General features: G+C 45.5%; 1 pseudogene; it reads right to left on the bottom strand.

Moving 5' to 3' along the window:
* The window catches only part of LOC134484825 (small ribosomal subunit protein eS21-like), a 47957-nt pseudogene extending 36164 nt beyond the window's left edge, over positions 1-11793 (bottom strand).
* Positions 11794-13865: the final 2072 nt, after the last annotated feature.

Below are 13865 nucleotides of genomic sequence, written 5' to 3'. Positions count from 1 at the left end.
TCATAACAGTAGCAGAATTACAGTTGTAAAGTAGCAATGAAAATAATTTTATGGTGGGGGGGTCGCCACAGCATGAGGAACTGTATTAAAGGGTCGCAACATTAGGAAGGTTGAAAACCACTGCTCTAGAACACATCTCAGAGAACACCAAGGCAGTAGTCACTCTCTGGAGCTGCCTTCTTGAAGGCCCAAAGCAAAGGAGACACTAGTTCATAATTCTCAGAAGAGAGAAGCCACTGCCACTGAAAAGCTCTGAGGCTGGAGGTGTTTCTCTAAACAACTCAGACTTTCAAGAACACCATCCTATGCTGTGTGCCAAGAGACTTCAAGGGTAACAGGAAAGATAGAGCCTTCACTCAACAACACTGGATATAGGTCAGGAGGCGAGCATCCCAGGCAGAAGACAGAAAGGGCAGGGCTAGGGGATGAAAAGACAGTAGTTACGAGCACTGGATATTTTTCCAGAAGACCTGGATTTGATTCCCAGCACCTACATGACAGCTCATAGCCATCTATAACTCCAGTTCTAGATCTAATACCTTCTTCAGATCTCTGAAGGTGTCAGGCATGCATATAGCACACAGACGTCTATACAGGCAAAATCGCCACACACATATAAAAATAAAAATTAAAAATGTCTTTAGTATGGAGCTGGAGAAAGCAAAAGATAGCAACAGATGTAGCAAGGTCATTATATTGTGTGTGACATCTACTACGCGTGAGAGAGATTTTGTCACAGCCCGGTAGAATTGAACTGGGAAGCCCCTGCAGACTCCAATAGAGAGGAACACAGGGTAGAAGGCCTTCAACTCCAGCAGAGAACTTGAACAATGTCTACTAGGGACCAGTGAGTATTTAACATTCTTTGTGTGCCCTTATTGTGCTGTGCAACCCTATTAACCCTTCCAAATTTCACTCTGACACCATAGCTTGGGTATTTCCCACCAGGAAAACACAGTATACCACTAGGAACCAGCCCCAGAGAGGGTATCTTAGAGCCTTTGGTTACTAGTTAGTTGACTGCCCTGTCCTCACCTCAGGCAGATTTCCTCATTATCCACCTCAAGGCCAATCAATATTTGGTGCCAGCAAATGTAGAAGAAAATGTGGGCAGCCCGGAATGGTGGTCTTTCCGCCCAAAGAAGTGGCAGACAAATGCCATTTCACACAGCCAAACTCTTGGTCCTGCTTTTTGTCACACTTCTTCTGGAAGACAGACACCCTTGGGGCCATAAACATGTGCCCTGGGTCTCCCGGATAGAAATCTGCATTCCCTTATTGGTTTTCTTCTTGGCAGTTTCTCAGAATGTCACCCCATTGTCTTCTGGTATGGGTGTGAGGTCCTGAGCATCTAGAAGCCCCTGGAAAGTCACTTCGGGGCAAAACAGCGCTGTGTTTCTTGTTGGAAGCTTCAGAACTTTGAGACGTTTTAATGAGTCCCAAGGAGGGGTTCAATTGCAAAACGAGGCCAGCCACTAAAGAAAGCCCAATACTTGCCCTGGGGAGATAGTTCTGTGGGTAAAAACTTTGCCTTGCAAGCACAAGGAATTGAGTTCAGTCACCTCAGACATGGTGACAAACTGGTAACATCAGCACCTGGAAGGACAGAAAGAATCTGAGGGAGGGGCTGGCGAGGTAGCTCAGCGGTTAAGAGCACTGCCTGTTCTTCCAGAGGACCCAGGTTCAGTTCCCAACGTCCAATGGCAGCTCACAATTGACTGTAACTCCTGTTCCAAGGGAGCCGACACCCTCATACAGTCAAAACACCAGAGCCAGAGGATGCTATGAAAGGATGTCTTCTGGCCGTGACATGGCTATTGTACCCTGAACCCACAGCAGCTCTGGCTACCTGCACAAGACCTATTCAAGATCAAGCCAGCCAGAGTCCAGTGTGGACCTTAAGGGGCTCATATGGCCCCATTCCTAGCTGAGGACCAATCTTGGGTTTTCTACAAGAGCAGGAAATGGTGTTAATCACTGAGCTATCTCCAGCCCTCTCCTCTGCTTTTCATACCACATACTCTACTGCCCTTCCCCACTTAAGAGCTCTGTTGCTCTTGTGAACAGAGCAAATGAGGCTGGCTGCACAGACACAGGTGAGTGCCCTTTGTCTGTAGCATGTTCCAGGTCTGGGTGATGCAGTACAGATCAGTGCATTTTCCTATCTGACCCTCCACATCTCAATTCTGAGCTTGTGTTGAAAGTCCTCCCTAATTAGGAGGCTCCCTGCTCCCTGTTGGGCTGACCTTTTGGGCTGTGTTTATAATTAGAGTGTTAGACTGGTTTTCTATTAATTGCAAAAAATGGTGATTCTTAGATTGAGTTAATTGCTGGTATATGTGTGCAATGGTCCCAGAAGATACTATACATTACAGTAAATAAACCTCTGGTCTGAACCTCATGACATGCTCACAGACTTGATAAGTGCCCTGTCTTGCTGATGGAAGGCCCCAGCAAGTCTAGGCCCCTCCCAAGTACCCTCTGCTCAGGCTTTTTGAAAGTAAGCCCATGGGGGTTTGGAGAGATGGCTCAGGGGTTAAGAGCACTGGCTGCTCTTCCAGAGGTCCTGAGTTCAAATCCCAGCCACTACATGGTGGCTCACACCCATCTGTAATGAGATCTGATGTTCTCTTCTAGTGTGTCTGAAGACAATGACAGTGTACTTCTACATAATAAATAAATAAATCATTTAAAAAAAAATAAAAGGAGGGGTTGGGGATTTAGCTCAGTGGTAGAGCACTTGCCTAGCAAGCGCAAGGCCCTGGGTTCAGTCCCCAGCTCCAAAAAAAAAAAAAAAAAAAAGAAAAAAAAAGAAAGAAATAAAAGGAAAGTAAGCCCACTCCTGGGAGAGGTAGCCCCCTGATTCTCTTTGTTTGTTTTAAATTATGTATAAGTGTGTGTGTGTGCGCGCATGTGTGTGTTCACACATGTGCACATGAGTACACGTACCAGGGAGGCCAGAGGCCATGGATATCTTTGAGCTGGAGCTACAGACCCTCATGAGCACCCTGACATATGTACCAGGAACTAACCTTGGTTCCTCTGAGAGAGCAACAAGTGGTCTTAACTGCTAATGCCTCCTCTTTTGGTCTTTCAAGAAAACAGGCCAGCCAGGCAGATATGGTAGTGCACATCTTTAATCCCAGAACTGAACTTGGGAGGGAGACAGAAATAGGTAGATATCTGAGTTCAAGGCCAGCTTGATCGTGTAGTGAGCTCCAGGCCAGCCAGGGCTACACAATAAGGACTTGTTTAAAAAAAAAAAATAGAAAGGTGGGGAGAAAAGACAGACACAGAGAAAGAGAGACAGAGACAGAGAGACAGAGACAAAGAGAGACGGAGACAGAGAGAGACGGAGACAGAGAGAGACAAAGAGAGACAGAGACACAGAGAGCAACAGAGAGATAGAGACACACAGAGACACACCGAGAGAGACATAGAAAGAGGAGAAAAGCAATCATCAGACCTCCCAGCCAAGATCCTCGACAGTTCCCTTTACAGAAACATGCCAACAAACCGAGTCAGTCATCTCACTGGTTGTGATGGAAACAGCTACACACAGTGCTAGCAGCCCTTCCCCATCCAACCCATTGGGAAGTATTTGGTAATAGAGTCAAGAACCCTAAAACCACCTACCTTGCTTTCTTCTGTAAAGTAACATTGCATTAGTTACCTTCCTTACTGCAGAGGGTCTGAGGTCATCTTCCAGCGCCCACTCCGGGCAGTTCACAACTACCTGTAACTCTCTTCTGGCTCCCAAGGCACCTGAACTCATACACACAGACCACAGGCAAACACACATACACATACATGTCAATTTTTTAAAAGATCCAGGTGGCGATGGCACATAATTTTTATTTCAGCACTAGAGAGGCAGAGACAGGCAGATGCCAGTTAGTTCAAGGCCAGCCCGGTCTACAGAATAAGTTCCAGGATACCCAAGGCTACTTAGAGAAATCCTGTCTCCAAAAACCATAATAAATAAATAAATAAATAAATAAATAAATAAATAAATAAATAAGAGAAATAAGGAAGAAAGGAAGAAAATTACATTATGTATTTGACGTGGCAAATTAAACTCGAAGTTAAAAATAAACCCTTCCCTGTCTTAAACTTCCTTCAAAATGGTCACATTAATTTTTTCCTCAGGCGTGAAGTTCCTGCAGCATTTATGAGGGACTCGGGGCTGTGCTTTCTGTTGTAGGGAAGCAGGAATGTCTTGTTTGTGAGGGAGCAGGCTTCTCTTCAAGTGTGTTGACTGTGCAGTTCTCAGATAATTCAGACCACTCCTTGGGCGCACTTGGGCAGCACTCCAAAGCCGGCACTTCCTCTGTCACACCAGACGCCTCACCCTGCATTCTCTGCTGCTGAATGGAGTGTGGAGTCTGAAAATGGACAGTCACTCCCACTTGCCAGAGAGTGCTCCCAGTGCGCTGTCCTCTTCTGCCTGAAACATCAGGCACACTGTCTCTCTGGGCGCCACTCCCCCCCAGGACAGACTCTGCTGCAAGGGCCGCTCGCTGCTCCTCTTCTGGCCATGAGCTCATCTCACACATCCTCTCCCATCTCTCTAAGTGTGTGATGGCACCACCAAAAGCCCTGCATCCCCTAGAACTGAGGGCCCCAAAGGCTCTTCCAGCCTACCCTGCTGATAAGCACTATTTTTTATTGGTTATTTTATTTATTTACATTTCAAATGTTGTCCCCCCTTCCTGGTTTCCCTTCTGCAAACCCCCTATCCCACACCCTTCCCCCTATTTCTATGAGTGTGCTCCCCCAACACCTACCCACTCCCCAGTCCCGTCTCACTGCCCTAGCATTCCCCTGCTCTGGGGCATCAAGCCTCCACAGGACCAAGGGCCTACCCTCCCACTGATGCCAGATAAGGCCCTCCTCTGCTACCTATGCAGCTGGAGCCATGGGTCCCTCCTTGTGTACTCTTTGGTTGGTGGTTTAATCCCTGGGAGCTCTGGGGGTGGGGGTGTCTGATTGGTTTGTATCATTCTTCCTATGGGTTTGCAAACCCCTTCAGCTCCTTCAGTCCTTCCCCTAACTCCTCCATTGGGGTTTCTGTGCTCAGTCCAATGGTTGACTGTGAGAATTCACATCTGTATTGGTCAGGCTCTGGCAGAGCCTCTCAGGGGACAGCTACACCAGCATTCACTTCTTAGCATCCACAATAGTGTCTGGGTTTGGTGTCTGCAGATGGGATGGATCCCTAGGTGGGACAGTCTCTGGAAGGCCTTTTCTTCAGCCTCTGCTCCACTGGGTCACTATTTTTGAGATGGTTGGGTGGCACCATCCCTCAACTGGGGGCGTACCTAACCTCTGGAGATAGTCTCTACAGGTTCTCTCTCCCCTTTGTGGGGTATTTCAGCTAAGGTCATCCCTGTTGGGTCCGGGGATCCTCTTGCTTTCCTGGCATGTGGGACTTTCTAGTGGCTACCCCCAGTTCCCCTTCCCCCACTGCCTCACACCTCTGTTCAGTTTCCTAACACTCTGTACTTCTCCCCACCCCACCAACCCCTGTCTCCTCCCACACTGGATAAGCATTCTTTTATACTGACCCTTTAAAAGCCAGGATCAAAAAAGACAGCTGGTGAGTGTGAACTGGCGAAGGGATTGACAACGACTACATTTTGCTTTGACTTTATTCTTTTTTTCAATTATAAAAGTAATATGCACTAGTTTTCTTTTTATTGAAAACTGCTGGCAAGATGGCTCAGTACATAAGAGCAACTGTGTATCAAAGACTGATGGCCCGAGTTCACGATCCCTGGGATTCATATGGTGGAAGGAGAAAACTGACACTTGCAGGTCGTAGTCTGACCTCCACAAGCAGGACAAGTGTGCTTGCCTGCGCAGACACACACACACACACACACACACACACAAGCACAGGCGCACTCATGCACACACACACACACTCGCATGCACACTGCCCCAAACACTAGAGTAATCTATTTTTTAAAACTGCAAAAAGCATACAAAATGAAAGAAAACAAAGGCAGTTACTTCTCAGCTCTTCCAATCTCGCTCCCTAGAGTGTGATGGAATCCATTTGAGAATTTGTTCTCATTATCCTATCCTTCAAATTTCATTATTTCTTGGCTGGGCATGATGGGTCATGTCATGTCTGCAGTATGAACACTCAGGCAGGAGAATTCAAATTTGAGGTCACCCTAGGGTTATATAGGCCAGCTTTGGTTAGATAGTGAGACATTATCTCCCCTCCCCACTCCTTCTCCTCCTCCTCCTCCTCTTCTTCTTTTGATCTGAGAAGAAGTTACTGTCCCAGCTCTCAGGTTACAGCCCTACCTGTCCTGAAACTCGATCAGCAGATCAGGCTGCCCTCCAACTCACAGAGATCCACCTGCCTCTGCCTCCCAAGGACTGGGATTGAAAGTATGAGCCATCACCACCACCTGCCAGAGACCTTGTCTTTCTTTCTTTCTTTCTTTCTTTATTTATTTATTTATTTATTTATTTATTTATTTATTTATTTTTACTTACTGTCACTTTTATTTACAACAAATTATTCCCGGATTGGAGAGATGGCTCAGTGGTTAAGAGCACTGACTGCTCTTTCAGAGGTCCTGAGTTCAAATCCCAGCAGCCACATGGTGGCTCACAACCATCTGTAATGAGATCTGATGCCCTCTTCTGGTGTCTGAAGACAGCTACAGTGTACTTATAAATAAATAAATAAATAAATAAATAAATAAATAAATAAATAAATAAATATTTATAACAAATTATTCCCGATTTCTTCTGCTCAAAGTTCTTTGAGACAATTCCATCAACCTTAGCCAATGAGAGAATAGAATCATCTGACTCGCCCATCCTGTGAATGGCCCCGCAGATGCTGTAGGTTTTTAAACTGGCCATTAAACCAGCCTGTGCTCCTGTCAACCTTGGCCACATTCAACTGGATGGACGTGTGGTCCTTGACAGTAATGATGTGGTTGCTCGAGGAGCATTTCCGAGGCACATACAGGTCCACAAACTCACCGGCGTCATTCTGCACACTGAGGCCATCCCTGCTCACTGGAATACGGAAAATGCAGAAAGTGAGACCTTGTCTTTAAAAGAAAAAAAAAAACAAAAAGCCAGTCAGAGGCTCACACCTTTAATCCCAGCACATGGAGGCAGAGGCAGGCAGATGTCTATGAGGCCAGCAGACAGTCAGAGCTACACAGTGAAACCCTGTTTTGAAGATGCAAAACAGGGCTAGAGAGATGGCTCAGCGGTTAAGAGCACTGACTGTCCTTCCAAAAGTCCTGAGTTCAATCCCCAGCAACCACATAGTGACTCACAACCATCTGTAGTGGGACGGGATGCCCTCTTCTAGTGTGTCTAAAGACAGCAACGGTGTACCCATATCTCATGGCCATAAAACAAATAAATAAGTCTTTTAAAAAGAAAGAAAATGCAAAAATAAATAAGTTGCTTTATTTATTTAGCAAGATGGTTCAGCAGGTAAAGGTGTCTGTCACCAAGCCTGATTTCTTTTTTTTTTTTTTTTTGGTTCTTTTTTTCGGAGCTGGGGACCGAACCCAGGGCCTTGCGCTTCCTAGGCAAGCGCTCTACCACTGAGCTAAATCCCCAACCCCTCCAAGCCTGATTTCTAGGTCCCACATAGAAGGAAATCTATACACACACTAATGTAACATAAAATCTAATGGCTTATTTAGGATTACAAAACTGAAAACTCAAGAATAGAGGCAAACACACAAGAATACATAAGCTTAGTTCTAACCCTGGTGTCTTTGTTCATTTTCTAGATATATCTTCTATTTTTTTTTATTCTGTATAACATGCCCAGGAACCACTCAGAGTTGGGAGTTTGATTATTATTCAAAGTTCTTTTTTTTCTTCTTCTTCTTTTTTCTTTTTTTCGGAGCTGAGGACCGAACCCAGGGCCTTGCACTTGCTAGGCAAGCGCTCTACCACTGAGCTAAGTCCCCGACCCCTATTCAAAGTTCTAATATGTCTTTCCTTTTGTAAATTTTATGTATCATTTATTTTCATCTTATGTGTGTGAGCATTTTACCTACATGCGTGTCTGTGTAGCATATGCATATCTAGTACCCTCACAGACCAGAGGAGGGCGCCAGATCCCCAGGAACTTCAGCTGCAGATAGTTGTAAGGTGCCGTTTGGATTCTAGGAACTGAATCTGGGTCCTTTGCAGGTGCAGCAAGAGCTCTTACCCACTGAGCCATCCCTCCAGCCCCAAACTTAACCATCTTTTCTGAGTAAATTTACCTCACTGAACACTGATGATATTTCTCCTTTCTCCTACCTTCTGGCAGCTGCTAGAATATTTTCTGTTCACATAATCTTGAGATGCCTTGGGCAAGTAGCTTCTCACTGTGTTGGTTCCCCCTGGGGCTGATTTATTTCACTTAGTTAAAGTTCAAGTTGTCATAAATTAAAATATCTCAGGGCTGGAGAGATGGCTCAGAGGTTAAGAGCACTGACTGCTCTTCCAGAGGTCCTGAGTTCAAATCCCAGCAACCACACAGTGGCTCACAACCATCTGTAATGGGATCCGGTGCCCTCTTCTAGTGATCTGAAGATGGACAGTGTACATATGTATAAAATAAATAAACAAACCTGTTTTCAAAATCACAATATCTCCTCTTCCTTCTCATCCCTCCTTCTCTAACCCATCCCCCTCCCTCCTCTTTCCCCCATCTTTTCCTTTCCCCCTTTTTTCTCATATTTCTTCTCTTTCTCTACTTGCTCTCCCCTCCCCCTCTCTCTTCCTTCCCTCACCCTCATCTGCCTCACCTCCTCCATCTTCCTCCACCTCTACTTCCTCTCCATCTTCCTCTGTGTCCTCTTATTCCTCTCCCTCCTCTAACTCCACCTCATCTTTCCTCTCTTCCTTCTTCAGCTTGCTATTCGCTCAAGCTAGCCTGGAGCTCATGACCCACCTTCCTCTGCCCTCTCCCCAGGGCTGGGATTACAAGCATGTGCCACCATGCCTAGCTTCCACCTCCTGGTTCTTAAAGGCTGCCTGATACTTTGTTGCATATCTCTTAATCTGTCAATGAACACTTGAGTTCTTATGGGAAACGCTATAGCGAGCACATGTATACAAATATCTCTTTGAAATAGTGCTTTGAATGTCTTTAGCTATACACCCTGAAGCTGGGGCTCTGAGTCATATCATAATTCTATTTTAATTTTTTTTTGAGGAGCCTCCATACTGTTTCTGTGGAGGCTGCACCATTTGGTACCTCCACCCACAGTGCCTGGGGGTTCCCTCCAGTCTCTCCACACTGTCACCAATGCTTTATTTTTCAAGTTCTTTTGATGGGTTTGGGGGGCAGGGGACCTGAGAGTGGTTTTGTTTGTTTTTTTAAAGATTTATTCATTTTATTGAGTACACACTGGAGCTGTCTTCAGACACACCAGAAGAGGGTGTTTGATCCCATTACAGATGGTTTTTGAATAGAACTCTGGTCCTTCATGTCAGGCAAGTCACTGAGCCACTCCCAGAATGGAGTCATCAAGCCTTCCCTAGCTGACACTTGTAGAAGTGACAGGGTTAGGGAGGTTGACAACCCTTGTGATTCTTTTTTATTTTTTTTAATATCCGTTTAATTAGCAAGTGCTTCCCACACTGAGACATCCCTTCTACCCTGAGAGCGAGCTCGCTCTCTCTCTCTCTCTCTCTCTCTCTCTCTCTCTCTCTCTCTCTCTCTTCCCCCTTCTTGAAGGCAGAACCTTTTATTATGGACCAACCTTATACTGATTCTAGTTTTCCTTTTTTTTTAAGACCTTATTTTTCTGCATATGAGTACATTGTAGCTCATCTTCAGACTGTACCTGTCTGAAGATCTCATTACAGATGGTTGTGAGCCATCATGTAGTTGCTGGAAATTGAACTCAGGACCTCTGGAAGAGCAGTCAGTGTTCTTAACCGCTGAGCCATCTCTCCCACCCTCTTGTTTTCTTCTTAGAAACTTACTACATTACCCTGACTGATCTCTAACTTTTAGACTCAAGTCATCTTCTTGCTTCTGTCTCCCAAGTGGCAGGCGCTCCTCATCAAAGTTCAGACATTGTTTTTAAAGATAGAATTTCTGTGAACTGTCTCAGTGTCTCATCTGTGATCAGTATCCCTGGGGTGTAGCCTTTGTTTGTTTGTTTGTTTACTTAGATACTTACTTATTTTTGTGGTTTGTTTGTCTTTGGTTTTCCAAGACAGGGTTTCTCTATGTAGCCCTGTCTGTCCTGGAACTCACTCTGTATAGATCAGGCTGGCCTCCAACTCAGAGATCTGCCTGCCTCTGCCTCCCGAGTGCTGGGATTAAAGGCGTGTGTTACTTCTGTGAGGTTATTTTTGTAGAGTTTTTCTATTCTAAACAACTGCCTCACTGCTGAGTTTTATCATTAAGATGTAAATGGCCATTGGATCGGACATAGGCAAATGGCTGAAGGAGCCCTTGCTTCCTGTCTCCAAGTTCCTCTGCCTCCACCAAAGCCCATTGTCCTGTTCTTATATCCTTGCTGCCCCCCAAAATACAGTACGAATCAAGGCCTTAAGTAATAGGGCGTTATTTGCAAGTGTTTATTGTGTTCCCCTGAGCAGAACTGTTCCCTGTTGACAAATGAAACTTATGAAAACCTCTTTGGGAACCCGCAGGAGCTGGCAGGGTTGGACAGTCTGTTCCCAGCCACCAGTGGTGACTGATAAAAGAAAGAAAATGGCTCCCTGTCAGCCCAACAGCCCTCCCAAGGAACCTTCTTTGAAAAGTGAGGGTTACATCCATTCCCCGGAGTGTACCTTCCTGTGAACTGAAAGGTTGTGACCACTTTGCAGCCCAGCCACTCAATGGGAGCTATTTCAACCTTCCTGTCAGGCAAGTCACTGAGTCACTCCCAGAATGGAGCCATCAAGCTTTCCCTAGCTGACACTTGTAGAAGTGACAGAGTTGGGGAGGTTGACAACCCTTGTGATTCTTTTTTATTTTTTTAATATCCATTTAATTAGCTAATTAGTTTCTTGAAACAATGTCATCACCACCACCATGTCTAGCTCTCAAGATTTCTTTCCTTTTTGAAATAATATATACATTTGGGTAAACAGTCACATGTGCCACTGTGTATGTGGAAGTCAGAAGACAGCTTATGGGAGTTGGTTTTTCTCCTTCTACTGTCCCCGGGATGGAACTCAGGTACTTAGGTTTGGTAGTGTCTTAGTTAGGGTTTTACTGCTATGAACAGACACCAGGACCAAGGCAACTCTTATAAAGGACAACATTTAATTGGGGCTGGCTTCCAGGTTCAGAGGTTCAGTCCATCATCATCAAGACGGGAGCATGGCAGCGTCTAGCAGCCATGGTGCAGGCAGAGCTGAGAGTTCTACATCTTCATCTGGAGGCTGCTAGTGGAAGACTGACTTCCAGGCAGCTAGGATGAGGGTCTTATAGCTCACATTCACAGTGACACACCTACTCCAACAGGGACACACCTTCTAATAGTGCCACTCCCTGAGCCAAGCGTATATAAACCATCATAGGTAGCAAGTGCCTTTACCTTCTGAGTCATCTCCAAGATTCTTGGAACTTGCTCTGTAGACAATGCTGGCCTTGAATCCACAGAGATCTGACTGTCTCTAGCTCCTGAGTGCTGGGATTAAAGATGTGTGCCACCGATGCTGGGCCACCAAAATTCTTAAGACCAAGCAATCCCTCAGTACTTGGCGTGGGCTGGAGAAGGAGCCATCTACAAATCTGTTATCGGTCAACCTACTGGTACGGAGTTCGCCCAAATTCATTATGAAAAAGCACATAAACTGTATTATGGAAATCCATACAGAATACAGACCATGTGTGAGGACTGGGTGTCATAAGGACCCCAATAAGATATAAAGATAAATCCAAACGAAATGCTCTAAAGAAGAAATCCTGCCAACAGGTAATGTAGCTGCCTGGGGCTGTACTCACTCAGGGCCCAAGGACAAGATAAGAAGTTCCAGGACTCCAGAAAGACCTGCAGGTATCGTCAAAAAATTGCCTGAAGGGAACGGGATTCAGGCTCATGCTATAAAGGGATGAACCTTGAAAGTGGGTGAACCTAAGGAAGCTAAAAGGCAAATTGTTCTGTTTTCAGTCATCCAAAAAGATCCAGGAAAAGGCAAAATGGATGCTGGGAGCTAGGGGAAAAGAAAGGCTGGCGACTACTGACAAGTTCCAGGTTTCTTTGAGGGTGACACAAACCTGCTGGAATTGGGGCTAGAGAGATGACTTGGTGGTTCAAGGCACTTGATGCTCTTGCTGAGGACCTGAACTCAGTTCCCTGATCCCCTGTGGCAGCTGGCAACCATCTATAACTCCAATTCCAGGGACACTGACGCCCTCTTCTGACATAGAAGGGCACTTCACGCATAGCACACATACATACATGCAGACAAAACTCATATACATGAAATAAAAATGTAAGTCTGATTAAAACATTCTGGAGGTAGATATTTGGCAGGGGTAGGGAGGTCATCACTGCCCAAGCTATAAATGTGTCATAAACCATTGGAATAGGGAACACTTTAAAATGGAGACATTGCTGGGTGTGTTGACACATGCCTTTCTTTAACCACAGCACACTGGAGGCAGAGGAGGATGAATCTCTGTGACTTCAAGGCACCCTGATCTACACAGAGAGCTCCAGGACACTCAGGGCTATAGAGAGAGACCCTGTCTCAACAGAACAAAAGAATGGAAACACTTACATAATCGAGTTAGATCTCAGTATTTAATTGGGATACCTTTGGTGAAAAAGTACAGCCAGCCTGAGGCAGTCTGGTAGGGTAGGAGAGAAAGGATCAAAGGAGATTAGAAAAACAGATATTCTGAGCTCCCATCCCCTCCTCAGGGTAATTGCTTCCCACTGGCTGGTAGGCAGCCAGCTTGGAAAGACGGTGTATGGAGAAGCTATGGGGTAGATCTCGGATGAAGCCAGGACTACAGGGAAGATACAAATGGGTGGGAGTGAGCTTTCTAGCAACTAGCACAGAGAGAAATCTGCCAGGTCCTGGAATAATCCTGATGGATTTCAGGGATGCTGAAGTAGAGGGATGGACATAGCATCATGGTCTGGCTGGACACGTGAGAAAGATGCAGTTCTTCCCTGACAGCCCACCACTTCCTACTCTCACCGGATGGGCCATGGCCTCTTCATAAGTGTGGTCAGTACCGCACAATCATAGAACACACGAAAAGGGGTTGGGGATTTAGCTCAGTGGTAGAGCGAAGGCCCTGGGTTCGGTCCCCAGCTGCGGAAAAAAAAAAAAAAAAAAAAAGAACACACAAAAGAAAAGGCGGTGACCAGTGACCTTGTTAAATTACTGCCACCATCAGGAGTTCAGCTGTGCCCACCTGCAAAAGATAATTCACATGCCTGTCGATAATGGTATATATACATATATATGTACATATATATATATACATACATACATACATACATACCTAGGACTTGACAGACAGAGGCATTCAGATATTTGAGTTCAAGGCCCTCCTGATTCACATAGTGAGTTCTAGAACAGCCAGAGCTATATAATGGGACCCTACCTGAAAAACAAGCAGACAAAATGAAAGCAAAAAAGAAAGAGGAAAGGGAATAGTTTTCTTTTTGAGGTGGGGTTATCTTCTGCTGCCAAAGTTGACCTCTAACTCCAGGTCATCCTGACTTGGCCTCCTAGAGAGCATGCCCAATAGAACTCACTAAAATGGCAGTTATGAGGCTGGAGAGATGGCTCAGAGGTTAAGAGCACTGACTGATCTTCCAGAGGTCCTTAGTTCAATTCCCAGCAACCACATGGTGGTTCATAACCATCTGTAATGGGATCTGATGCTC

This window comes from Rattus norvegicus, chromosome 1, assembly GCF_021556685.1.
Source record: "Rattus norvegicus strain SHRSP/BbbUtx chromosome 1, alternate assembly SHRSP_T2T, whole genome shotgun sequence".
NCBI lineage: Eukaryota > Metazoa > Chordata > Mammalia > Rodentia > Muridae > Rattus > Rattus norvegicus.
Note: the sequence above shows the minus strand (reverse complement) of the source record. Positions and strands in the feature narration are given on the sequence as shown.